The 13,376-nt window shown below is 44.8% G+C and overlaps 1 long non-coding RNA gene across 1 annotated transcript in view; it reads left to right on the top strand.

The window, feature by feature from the left end:
• LOC142465383 (uncharacterized) overlaps positions 1-12,056 on the top strand; it is a 151,137-nt gene extending 139,081 nt beyond the window's left edge. The window contains exon 4 of the long non-coding RNA XR_012787861.1: positions 11,232-12,056. This is a non-coding gene — a long non-coding RNA (uncharacterized LOC142465383). The remainder of the gene's footprint in view (positions 1-11,231) is intronic.
• Positions 12,057-13,376: the final 1,320 nt, after the last annotated feature.

Here is a 13,376-nt window from a genome sequence, read left to right as displayed (position 1 = left end):
TGTTAACCTTGAAAATAGAAACTCGTGAGTTCCATTGCATGATCGGCTCCACAGAGTATGGGGCATGGGATATATATATATTGTGACACGCCACCAGTTTTAGGGTTCTTAGCACATCGTCGTTTATGTTTTAAGTAAAAATATGCCTCCACGTAAGGGGGAATCGTAACACTATACTGTCAGTTTGAGAACAACTCAAATTAAATTCAATTATTTTGCTACACAAGAGTCAGACAGGAAAAGCCAGAGTTATAATAATACATGGGTTGCATTAAATAAACAGAGGTTATATATTCAATTTACAGACATTTCACGGACAGTTAGAGATATGATTATGGGCATAAGTAACATTTACAGGCAGGATTACAATTGTGCTAGAAGAGGTAGGATAGGCGTGCAATGTGCTGTATTAGGAGAGGTAGGATAGGCCTGCAATGTGCTGTGTTAGGAGAGGTAGGATAGACCTGCAATGTGCTGTGTTAGGAGAGGTAGGATAGACCTGTAATGTGCTGTGTTAGTAGAGGTAGGATAGGCCTGCAATGTGCTATGTTAGGAGAGGTAGGATAGGCCTGCAATGTGCTGTGTTAGGAAAGGTAGGATAGACCTGCAATGTGCTGTTAGGAGAGGTAGGATAGACCTGCAATGTGTTGTGTTTGGAGAGGTAGAATAGGCCTGCAATGTGCTGTGTTATGAGAGGTACAGTAGGATAGGCTGCAATGTGCTGTGTTAGGAAAGGTAGGATAGACCTGCAATGTGCTGTGTTAGGAGAGATAGGATAGGCTGCAATGTGCTGTGTTAGGAGAGGTAGGATAGGCTGCAATGTGCTGTGTTATGAGAGGTAGGATAGGCTGCAATGTGCTGTGTTATGAGAGGTAGGATAGGCTTCAATGTGCTGTGTTAAGAGAGGTAGGATTGGCCTGCAATGTGCTGTGTTAGAAGAGGTAGGATAGACCTGCAATGTGCTGTGTTAGGAGAGGTAGGATAGGCCTGTAATGTGCTTTGTTAGGAGAGGTAGGATAGGCCTGCAATGTGCTGTGTTAGGAGAGAAAAGGATAGGCCTGTAATCTGCTGTGTTAGGAGAGGTAAGATAGGCTGCAATGTGTTGTGTTAGGAGAGGTAGGATAGGCCTGTAATGTGTTGTTAGAAGAGGCCCTGCCCCAAGGAGCTTACAATCTATTGGCAGTGTAAGATGAAACATTGGGTAGAGGGGACGAGAGGGTTGGTGGGGTCCAGAATGCAATAGACCAGGTGTAACATTACCAAACATCAGCAAATGGCGACACCCTTTGGCTGCCCTTCGGTTATTATAATTGGCAGAATACAAAGTGTTGTAAGATGTTGTTATTAAGATACCAAGGTATGCTCTGATTGGTCGGGTTGTTAATACAATCATACTTATTTCCATTTACATGACATTCTTTCCATTTACATACATTACATGGCCCCTACAGGTCAGGTTTTCAGGATATCCCTGCTTCAGCATAGGTGCTCAATCAGTCCCTGCTTCAGCGTAGGTGGCTCAATCAGTCCCTGCTTCTGCACAGGTGGCTCAATCAGGGGCTCAGTATTCGACTGAGCCCCTGATTGAGCCACCTGTGCTGAAGCAGGGATATCCTTAAAACCCGACCTGTTGGTGGCCCTCTGACACTGGACTTGGCCACCCCTGGATTAGGAAATGAGTTGAAAGATTTTTGAAGAGTTAGTAGTACAATATATCATCAGCATAAACTCCGACTTTATTCTGAGGGTCCAATCCTCACACCCTTAATATTTGCCTTCTCTCGTAATCAGAAATGAGATATTTATGATGTTTCGTCACCTCCATAAAGTAAATAAATTAAGTATTTTGGATGGGGTTCCTACTACTGTATGGGTACTGTACTGTATGGGTGAGCTGCAAGACCTTCATTTAGATCTCGGTGTAAATATAATGTCCCAAAGCCAATGGATTGGATGGCAAAATGTAAGCAGCTGCTAGAACAGATGTGAAACCCCAGTGGAGTCGATCACTAACTGATACTAATTTGGGCAGTGGAGAGTCAAAACATATGTGAACGTCAACAACCTAATCTCACTAGGTTTAAAATAAGTGAAGCTAGTATGAGTTAACATGCAATTGGATAAAAATCCTTTCCCTGAATTGTAATTAAAAAAAGGAAGACTTTTAGTAAATAAAAAGAGTTCTAATTAATGTGTATTGAATAAACTAAAGTTTCTACTTGACATATGGTCCAGTACATGCATTTTAATTAAGAATTCTATCAAGTCTGCTGAATAATCATTCAGTTGTTCTGTTTGTTACTGTGTAATATCAATACATGCTTTGTTTGTTTGAAAGCCCTTTTGGATCAAATTCAACCTGAATAAATCTTCTCAAGAACAATACACATTTACAGTTTAAAATTAGTCAAATATGGTAAGTTTACAGAAGATTAACAGCATACACTCATACATGTTAATGCATATTTTATGATTTTATATATATATGTGTATATATATATATATATATATATATACCTGAGATACCTTGGTAAAATGCTAATTTGGATATGCAAAGTATATTCAAAGTATTCACATACTTTCCAAGTGTCTTGTTGTGTTCAGTTTTGTGCACGGGAATCCCGCCATGTGTTGTCTAATACAGGAGTTCTCAAGACCCCCCAACTGGTCTGGGGTTCAGGATATACCCTGGGTCAGCACAGGTGGCTCAATCAGTGGCTCAGTCATTGTCACCTGTGCTGAAGCAGGGATATCCTGAAAACCTGAACTGTTGGGGGGGTAAAGGGTGGTCTTGGGAACCGGAGTTGAGCACCCCTGGTCTAAAGAAAGGTTTGGGGTGGTATATAAGTAATTTGGGACTCTAATAAAAGAAATCTCTCCTCCTGTAAAACCCATTTTTCAGGAGACTTATTCATCTGGTGAAATTTAAGGTACGATTAAAAAATGTTAATTTCTTTGTTAAATTCCATGGAACTTTTAAGGGTAAGGAAAAAGGCAAAAAAGGCAGTGCACTTCCAAAAACCAGGAGGAGGCTCACAAGTACTTTAAAAGGGTTTATTCCGGTGTGTCCAGGACGCCAATGAGGAGGGTCGTGTGAGAGGAGAGCTCCACCGACCCTAGCAAATAAACTTATCTAAAAGCGCCTTCCCCCCCAATTTTTGGCCCCAAAAGCGTTGACTCTAATGGATCAAATAAGCAGGCATGGCTAGCAAAGAAAAAGCGAAGCCAGCTCAAGGGGTAACAAGGTTTTTTTCCCCACCGCAAAAGAGCACAGAAACAGCTCCGAAAATCCAAGATGGCGCCGGAACAACGAGCGCACGCGGCTCAAAACAGCAGGCCGCAGACCGAGACCGGGGAGAGATAATACAAAGCCCAGAAGCAACCCTCACCAGGGAATACATGCAGGAGCTGATGACATCCATGCTGGACAAACTGCATGTCTCAATCCAATACGACCTGAAAGCAGCCATAACGGAGCTTAGACAAGATATCACAGGTCTAACTGAGCGCACCTCCGCCCTGGAAACTAAGATGGAGGAGACCCTGCAGGCGCAGACAGCAGCGGGCGACGAAATATTTAGACTGGGTCAGGAGATCAGCAGCTGAAAAGACAGCCTGAAGGATCAAGAGAACCACGACAGGCGGCAGAATATCAGGATACGCGGAATACCTGAAGCTATCCTGCCTGACCAGCTGCAACCCTACCTCCTAGATTTCTTTTCCTCATTGTGCGAGGGCCTAGATACAAAGGATCTAGAAATGGACAGAGCCCACCGGGCCCTTGGACCGAGATCAGACGACCCAAATAGAACCAGAGACGTCATAGTCCGCCTGCACAGATATACGATCAAAGAAAAACTAATGGTGGCCTGCAGGACGAAAGAACCCCTCACGTTCCAAGATGACCATCTGCAGGTCTACAACGACCTGGCAAAGATCACGGTTAACAGAAGGAAAGAGCTGAAGACGCTGACCACAATGCTGAGAGAGAACGGCATTAAATATAAATGGGGATTTCCATTTAAACTAATTGTGAACAGAAACGGAAAGTTCCACGCCATTAGAAACCCCGCAGAGATGACCCGTCTAGCCAAGGCGGTGGGCCTGTCCACCCCCTCAACGTGGAACTCGGACATCCCCAACTCCCATGGCCAAGAGACTGAGGAGCCCCCGATCAGGGCCTCGGAACGATTGGCAGGCCAAAAACAGCAAAGAAAATAAAGAAAGTTTATCTCACCTGTATGACCCTGTTTTCAGTTCCCAGTTGTGTGCTCGAGAAGGCCCAGTCACGTTGACGGAAGAAACCCTGTGAGCACAGAGAAATCCAGCCGCAGCAAGAAGGAGGCAAAAGAACAAGACCGCAGAGGCTCTACAAAACAGGCATTGAGGAAGGAAGCTGCACAACCACCGGTAAAGAAGCCTGACCTCCACCGCTTCCAGATCTACAGATGTCAGCACCCCGGAGTACCCCGCAGCGCTAAAGAAAGAAGAGGAGAGAGCTATCGACACAACCGAGTGCCAACTAAAGCCCTGGAACAGCTGATCAGATCTTACCGACACAGGGTGGGGGGATGGGGGACGGGGGCCACCGAAATAAAGAGCGAGAGATCAGCAGAGAAGAAGCCGTTGCCCCCTTTATCTTTCTCCCCCCCCCCCATTGACGCGGCATTTGCCGAGCATCCACGGCAAACCGGATCGGGGTATTGACCGCTTGGATCGAGAATGGCCACCGAGACTGGCAACCCCAGGTACCGGGTGGGAACCCCAGCGGAAATGTAAGTACATTACCCCTGTAAGCTTGGCCTCTATCACTGAACAAGAAGGTTCCTCCTTAAAACAGCCGGTGACCCTCCAGGAGCCTAAGCGACGGTCAGGAACATAGACTGTGAGTATACATCTGCTATACCCTCAGAAAAACATTGTTCCCAAAATCAGACTATGGCCGAGAGTGACACCAGTTTTTGCAGTTATAAATGTTAATGTTGTTAAAGTAGTTACAGTGGACAAGAATCCATCTATTCCCCTTCCCCCCCCCTCCCACCCTTTCCCCACCCCCGGTTACCAAAAACTGTTACACAAATGACTGTAAGGATCATGAGGGACAATACTGCTGGGTTCATATAATGTGTTGTGTATAGCTGTGGATGAAAACTGTTCTAATATAGTCCCCTCTCTCCCCCCCTCTCCCGCCCTCCCCCTCCCCCCCCCTAGTCTTCCCCTTACCTCACAAAGAAACCACTCTGAACAGTCCAAATACTACCACTAGAAAGGGGGGGAAAGTGCTCAGTAAAAGCATCAGAGGGTCTGGACCCCTCTGATGCCCTCCGGTAGTTGACGCCGGAACCACCCCTGATGGGCACTTCAGCCCAAATGCCGGTCGCCCAGGGACCTGGCGACTTATTGTTAGATCCCGGAAGGGACCTAATCACCTCTATCTGCAATCCGCTGACACTGTCCCAGCGGATCCTCACCCCACCTCCTCTCCCCCTCCCACTCATCCTGTCACCGCAGTATACCTGGATCGCTCCACGAGGAACATACACCCACTCTAAGAGTTTGCTGGGGCACTGTAAGCTCCACAAGTACAGCCTCAAGACTCCCCAAAATGGGAAAGGAGGGGTCCTAAGGTCTCACGCCACAAGTAAACCCAATGGCTACTACGGCTCCAATTAAAGCTGCAGTTCAGTCAATATCCTGCATGTGTGTTTTTTTTAATAAATCAGTTCTGTAGTAAGAAAAAATACTTTTAGCATTTTCTGTTTTTAAAAAAACAACGTTGAAAGACCAATTTTCTTGTATTCTATTTTAACAGCCATTTGCTAAGGCACTGCCCCTTCATGTCCTGTCACAAGCCCTGGCACACCCCTTTGTCAGCCCTGCCCTCCCTCTAGCACATGTCAGTGCAGGATTGCTCATGAATATTCATGAGCTTCCACTGACTGACAAGCAGAATATAAACAAATCCCAGCTTTTAATATGTCACCAAATTTCGACCTATCAATACATGGAGAACGAATTGACTGGCAGCTATACAGTTCTATAGGTAATTAGAGATTGCACACATAAAACTATTGAAGTAAAAAAATAAATGTTAAAAAAAAAAAAAAAAGACTGAACTGCAGCTTTAAGGTATTATTGCTAAATGTCAAAGGCCTACAAAATAACAGGAAAAAAAGATTGGCCCTCGAAGACATGAAAAAATCAGGGGGAGACATCATCTTCCTGCAGGAAACCCACTTCACATCGCAAGACCCCCCAAATTTATACAAAAAAGTTTTTCCAATGTGCTTTTTCGCATCATTTAGTAGTAAAAAACAGGGAGTGGCCATACTAATCCGACAAGGCACTCCATTTAATCATATCAAAACAGAAATGGACCCAGAGGGTAGATTTTTGGTGGTATATGGCTCCTAGCAGGTACGGCAATTGCTCTAATTAACGTATATGCCCCTAATGAGAACCAAACCGAATTTCTAAAAACAGTTCTCGAGGGCATAGACCCGGGGTATCTGTCATCAATGTTGATGGGTGGCGACTTAAACATGGTCTTAAACCCCTCTGAAGACAGATCATCCATAGCAGGTCACCCCCGTACAGCCCACTCCCAACATACCGGGAAAAGGTTCAGGGGAATACTGAACGAATTCTCATTGATGGACATATGGAGATCCCAGCATCAGGGCCAGAGGGACTACACCTTTTACTCAACACCTCACCAGACCTATTCTCATATAGACTACTTTCTAATAACCAAAAATGTCCTAGAAGCCTCCACTAAATCAGATATTGGCCCAATCACTTGGTCAGCCCATGCTCCCATCACCTTGACCCTATCAGTACTATTCGAAAAAACTACATCCTGCTCCTGGAGACTAAATGACTCATTATTAAACCATCCTGAGGTAGAGAGAGAAATAAGAACCTCACTTAAGGACTATTTCTTTTTCAACTCAGGATCAGTTTCATCTCCAGCAATCCTTTGGGAAGCCCATAAGACGGCAATAAGAGGCAAATTTATCTCTATTGCGTCCCATAGGAAGAAAGTTAAACAAAAATTGATTAAGGAACTAACAGACAACATTATCACATTGGAACAAGCTCATAAAATTAACCCCTCAAAAAGAGCGTACAAAACCTTAACCACAGCCCGGTTAAAACTGAAACAAGCCCAACTAGAGGATGTAGAAAAAGCCCTTAGATGGACAAACCAGCAGTACTATGATAAGGGCAACAAGGCGGACAGACTTTTGGCTAGAAGACTAAGAGGAATACAGAAGAGATCCCAAATTACGGCGATCAAGAATAGATCTGGAGAGATACAATATAGCGATAACAAAATAGCAACAGAGTTTACAAAATATTATACCGAACTATATAACCTAAGATCTAAAAGTAGCCGACCTGAACCATTAGCGTCAGAATCTATAAAGAAATATTTAGATAGTTGCAACCTCCCTACATTAACAGAGGAGGAAAATGCAGTCCTCAATGCTGAAATTTCAACAGAGGAACTAGAAGAGGCGGTCAAGGTGCTCAAACTCTCTAAGTCCCCTGGTCCTCACGGATTCACCAATGCCTATTACAAGAGATTCTTACCCATCCTATCCACGCACATATTAAAAATGTTCAACCATTTTATGGAGGGGAACCAAATCCCCGTGGCCTTTCAGTGGCCCTTGAGGACTGGAGTTGGCCACTCCTGATATAGACAGTTACTTTAGTATGTGCTGTGTGTATTAATTCATCCTGAACTCTCTTTATTTTGATGCCACTCTCTGTGAATGGAAAATTAATTCATCCACAAAGTTGCACATGTCTAAATCCTCCCACTTGTCTGCTTGCAGGCGGCCTCTCACTATTTTATTTATTTATTTATTTATAAAATATTTTACCAGGAAGTAATACATTGAGAGTTACCTCTCGTTTTCAAGTATGTCCTGGGCACAGAGTAAAACAAAATAATACATGGTTACAAATACAGTTACATAAATGAACAAGGTATACATTATATACAAGACATTGCATGCACAGTTAAAGAAAATATATATTATGAGCGTATGAAACAGTTACAGACCAGATTAAAGTGTGAGACAGCCTTAGATTTGAAAGAACTTAAGCTGGTGGTGGATATGAGAGTCCCTGGTAGGTTTTTCCAGTTTTGGGGTGCACGGAAGGAGAAGGAGGAACGTCCGGATACTTTGTTGAGTCTTGGGACCATGAATAGTCTTTTGGAGTCTGATCTCAGGTGATAGGTACTGCATGTGGTAGGGGTGAGGAGCTTGTTCAGGTAGCTGGGTAGCTTGCCCAGAAAGTATTTGAGGGTGAGATAGGAAAGGTGAACTTTGCGCCTAGACTCTAGTGATGACCAATCTAGTTCTTTGAGCATTTCGCAGTGATGTGTGTTGTAGTTGCATTGGAGAACAAAACGACAAATTGAATTGTAGAGGTTGTCAAGTTTGCTAAGGTGGGTTTGAGGAGCCGAGCCATATACTATGTCTCCATAGTCAATAATTGGCATTAGCATCTGCTGTGCAATACGCTTTCTGACCAGGAGACTTAGGGAAGATTTGTTCCTGTAAAGTACCCCTAGTTTGGCAAATGTCTTGGTTGTCAGGGTATCAATGTGCATCCCGAATGTTAAGTGGGAGTCAAACCATAAGCCCAGGTATTTAAAACTAGTGACAGGTGTTAGGGTGGTGGTAGCGTTGGTTCTAATCAGGAGCTCAGTCACTGGAAGCTTTACAAATTTAGTCTTGGTCCCAAATACCATTGTTACAGTCTTGTCAGTGTTTAAAAACAGTTTGTTTTGGGAAATCCAGTTTTCGAGTCTCAAAAAGTCAGACTGAAGTATGTGTTGAAGGTCAGAGAGGCTATGGCTGTGTGCATACAGGATTGTGTCATCTGCATACATGTGTAATGAGGCTTCCTTACAAGCTGTGGGAAGATCATTAATGAACACTGAGAAGAGTAGGGGCCCCAGAACAGAGCCTTGCGGTACACCACAGGTGATATCCAGGGGGTTGGAGTTAGAGCCTGAGATGGACACATGTTGGGATCTTCCATATAGGTAGGACTGAAACCAGTTTAAAGCATGTTTCCCTATTCCAGAGCTCTGGAGTTTGTTAAGCATGATAACATGATCAACTGTGTCAAAAGCCTTTGCAAAATCTAGGAATACTGCACCAGTGAGTTGCCCCCGTTCCATTCCACACTGGATTTCATTGCAAACTTTTAGCAGGGTAGTTACGGTGGAGTGTTTGGGACGAAACCCAGACTGGAATTGGCTAGGGAAATTTGTCTTGGTGTAGAAATCGCTTAATTGGGAGTGGACACATTTTTCCATAACTTTGGATAGAATTGGGAGAAGTGAGATTGGCCTGTAGTTTGAGACAGTGTTTTTGTCCCCACTTTTGAAGATTGGGACAACTCTGGCAGTTTTCCAGGTCTTAGGGATATGGCCTGCAGACAGGATAGAGTTGACTATGTAGATCAGTAATTCCCAACCAGGGTTCCGTGGAACCCTGGGGCTCCTTGCAGCAGTCCCAGGGGTTCCTCCTATGGACCACAGACCCCCCTGGGGGTGGTTTTTTTTTGGTATGTATTTTGTAGGGTGGATTGAGAGAGAGTGGGGTAATTGACGGAAGGTAGGGGCGAGTGAGAGAAGAGAGGGGGCAGGAGGGAGTGAGTGAGGAAAAGAGGGAGTAAGAGTGAGACGCAAGGGATAAATACATGGGAGGGGAGAGGGGGAGAGTTAGTGAGATGGATGGGAGAGAAATACCCAGGGTAGAGCGTGGGAAATAGAGGTGGCTCATGAGGTGTGAAATGTTGTGACTGACCCCTGTCGAACCTAATATGTGTCAGCCAGATAGGGGTTCCCCGAGATTTTTCGAAATACTTCAAGGGTTCCTCCAAACAAAAAAAGGTTGGAAATCACTGATGTAGATACTTCCAGTTGCAGTGTCCCTTCGACGAATGTTTTCAGATTCAATTACTCTTTTTCAGACTGGCATTTATGACTGGGACTAATTGAAAGTTTGACAGTTTGATTATTCTCTATGTTATATGTCATTATTTAGTTTCACTGACTGCATATTAATTGAAATGTGAAGTCTTGATTGCTGTAATACTTCAAGCAGATTTATGGTAGAAAGCATGGAAGGGTCATCATCCCAAACTTAATGTGACATTTGATATTGAAAGTTAAGAACGCGGACTTACCTCTAGAGGAAGTCTGAGTTTGCTCCACAAATACATCTGTATGGTGGATGATTTGGGTTCTTGCGTGTGACCTACAGGATAAGGGGCTATTCCTTAAACCAGGAGGCGGCCAGCTTCAGTCCTCAAGGGCCACCAACAGGTCAGGTTTTCAGGATATTCCTGCTTCAGCACAGATGGCTCAATCAGTGGATCTAAAAGTTTCTAAAAATCAATTCAGGTTAAATAGGAGGTGGCTATTTCCTAAAATAACCCTATGATAATGATGGTCTGGATGTGAGTGACGGAAAGCTTTGGGGTGCCCTAATTATCACAGCATTATTTCCACGCGCTAGCATGAACTGAGCTTTCTGGATCTGCGTTGTTAGATTAATGGCTTATTAGCATATGATTTGCGTAGCGAGCTGATAGTTTTCAGGTTAACGCGAGGGTATCGTAAAGCTAATCACCTTAGTGGACATATATTACTACTTATCACCATGTTCACCCCTTTAATGTATCGATAAACATTTAACTGACTTCTGAGGATCTACTCCTTACAAAGACAGCAGGTGAAGGTATAAGTGCAGTAGAGGGCAGTGCCTGGCATTGACTGTGGGTTCGTGTAGTAGATGGCAGTGTTTGGCCACAATAGTTGGGAGTGACTGTGGGTGTGGGACTGTAGCTATGAGTCTAGGCTATTGGGATGCTTCATTTAAAAGGTGGGTTTTAAGGTTTGACCTACAGGTGGGGAGAGAAGGTGATTGGTGTAAACAGAGTGTGAGGGAGTTCCACAGATAAGGTGCAGTGAGAGAAACGGGTTTAAGGTGAAAAAGAGAAGTAGAGGTGAAAGGGGTGGAAAGAAGACAGTTATGGGTAGAGACTAGTGAAGTACCGGGTAATTACCCAGTATCCGGCTTACCCGGCACTTTTTCAGATACCCTGAAATTACCTGGACCTGGCACCATGGTGCTGGAACCTGCGCCGGGTAAGATCCGGTGCAGGATAATTTCCATTCTGCTCCCTCTTACTTGCAGCCAGCGGAGGGTGAGGAAGACCGCTGCGGAGGGTGAGGAGGACCACGGCGACATCGTGGGATCAGCGGCAGACATCCTGGTGGCGGTAGCAGCAGAGGACGTCCTTGTTGAGCTGGCGTGAGAGCAGCTGAACACATCACAGTTGATGCCGATGGGAGCCGGGGAACATGTGACTGGAGCAGGAGCATTACATTTGGACAGCCGGAGAGAATCTGATTTTCCAATAGTAACGAGAGAGAGAGAGAGAGAGAGAGAGAGAGAGAGAGAGCTGTAACTGCCCTTATATGTTCCCATTGTGACCCATGTGAACAAAGTCATTTGCATTTTGATACATTTGATTTTTTGTTGGCAAAGTTACACTAGAAACACACTACTATATTATTTTTAGATTATTCATATTTGCTTTCTAAACCGCACTGCGATTATCTTATGATTTCATGTAACTCTTAAAATATGTTCTATTTTTGGGGATCTTCCATGCCTTTCTACATTGTCCTCGACACGGCCGTATAAGTTAATTATTATTAGTTACAGATTCCTCTTTTGTGGGTAAGTGTCAGGGTCGCTTAGACCTCCTGCCTAGCCATAGCTTCCTTGTCCACTGGGTGTGCTGCTGCCTTCTGTTGGCTCTGGGTTCCTCTGTCTGTCTGTCTGTCTGTCTTCTTGTTGCTCCTGTCTCTGTCCTTTATAGCTTGCTTCCTGTCTGTTGCTTTTGCCTTTGCTTGAAGTCAGACTCCTAATGCACATGCTTCTGATTCCTGATCTGTTTCTGTACCTGTACCTGTATTATAGAAGTCTGTTCACAGTAAAAGCCCTTGCTGGTAATCTGGCTTGTCCCTGTTTGTTCCTGTTCTCAGTCCCTGCCCCCAGACCTGTCCTTGCTCCCCTGTCCTGTTCCAGTCTCCTCGTTGCCGACCTCTGCTTGTTACCTGACTTCGCTACCTGCCGCCTGCCTCGGACCTCTGCTTGTTTCCTGACTTCACTACCTGCCGCCTGCCTCGGACCTCTGCTTGTACCTGACTTCGCTACCTGCCGCCTGCCTCGGACCCCTGCTTTTGACCCCTACTACGCTCGTGCTGTTCCGGCCACCGAGATCCTACCCACCACAGGAGTCTCCCGTGACAGTAAGACACTGTATTCATAGCAGTAATAATAGTTCCAGCACTCACTGACTAATGGAATAAATCTAAGGAGTACAGTAGGTAAATGCCAAATCAAAAAAAGTGTTTAATATCTACACAAGTTAAATACACGGAGTAATGTAACACACACACACAATAATATAAAGTACACAATGCAAACATAGGTAGTACAGGGGGAAAAACGGGGTAAGGAGTGGAGAGCAAATAGGGAAAAAGAGGGGGGGCTCAATGGGCAAAAAATGGGGATAGACAGGGGGGCAACGTTTTGGGGACAAACCCATTCCTCAGGCTCGTTCCTTCAAGTCCCCAAGGGACAGCCCCGACGGACGCGATGGAGCAGAGTCCACGCCAAGCACCCACCGACTACGGAGGACATCAGACAGGGAGGAGGCGGTGAGAGACATTGCGGTGCAGTGATCCTGCTTACACATTTTAGTGTTACATGCCTTGTTTTAAGTGCACTATTGTAAGTGCGTTTTTTATATTTTATACATAAAACCCTTTTCTTATATGACTGATCTGTGCTATGTAGTCTCTTGTTATCCTCCTATATTGGAAAATTCCCCCTGAGTCATTTGATGGGATCCTTGACTACTATACATCCTCAGTGAATTGGGTACAAGGGATAAAAGGGCTGGTGAGTTTCAGCTTTAACATCACCAAACATCAGCAAACGGCAGCAAATGGCTGTCTGCCTTTGGGGCAACGCAGATGTAGACTGAAGGGGTTCAGAATGAATGCAGCTGTGGTTTCAAAATCCTTTGTCCTCCTGGGTTATTAACATTCCAGAGGGGGGAGGGGGGGCTGACAAAACACAGCAGTAAGAAAAAGCAGATGTTAACCCTTAGCACGCTGGTTCTGTGCAGAGGGGAGCAGCTCTTGGGGAACCCCATCAGCCTGTCCGCTTTTAGGGTGACGCAGATGTAGACTGAAGGAGTTCAGATTGAATGCTGCTGTGGTTACAAAATCCTTTGTCCTCCTGGGTCATTAACATTCCAGAGGG

Source organism: Ascaphus truei, chromosome 14 (assembly GCF_040206685.1).
Source record: "Ascaphus truei isolate aAscTru1 chromosome 14, aAscTru1.hap1, whole genome shotgun sequence".
NCBI lineage: Eukaryota > Metazoa > Chordata > Amphibia > Anura > Ascaphidae > Ascaphus > Ascaphus truei.
This window is presented reverse-complemented; position numbering and strand designations above follow the sequence as displayed.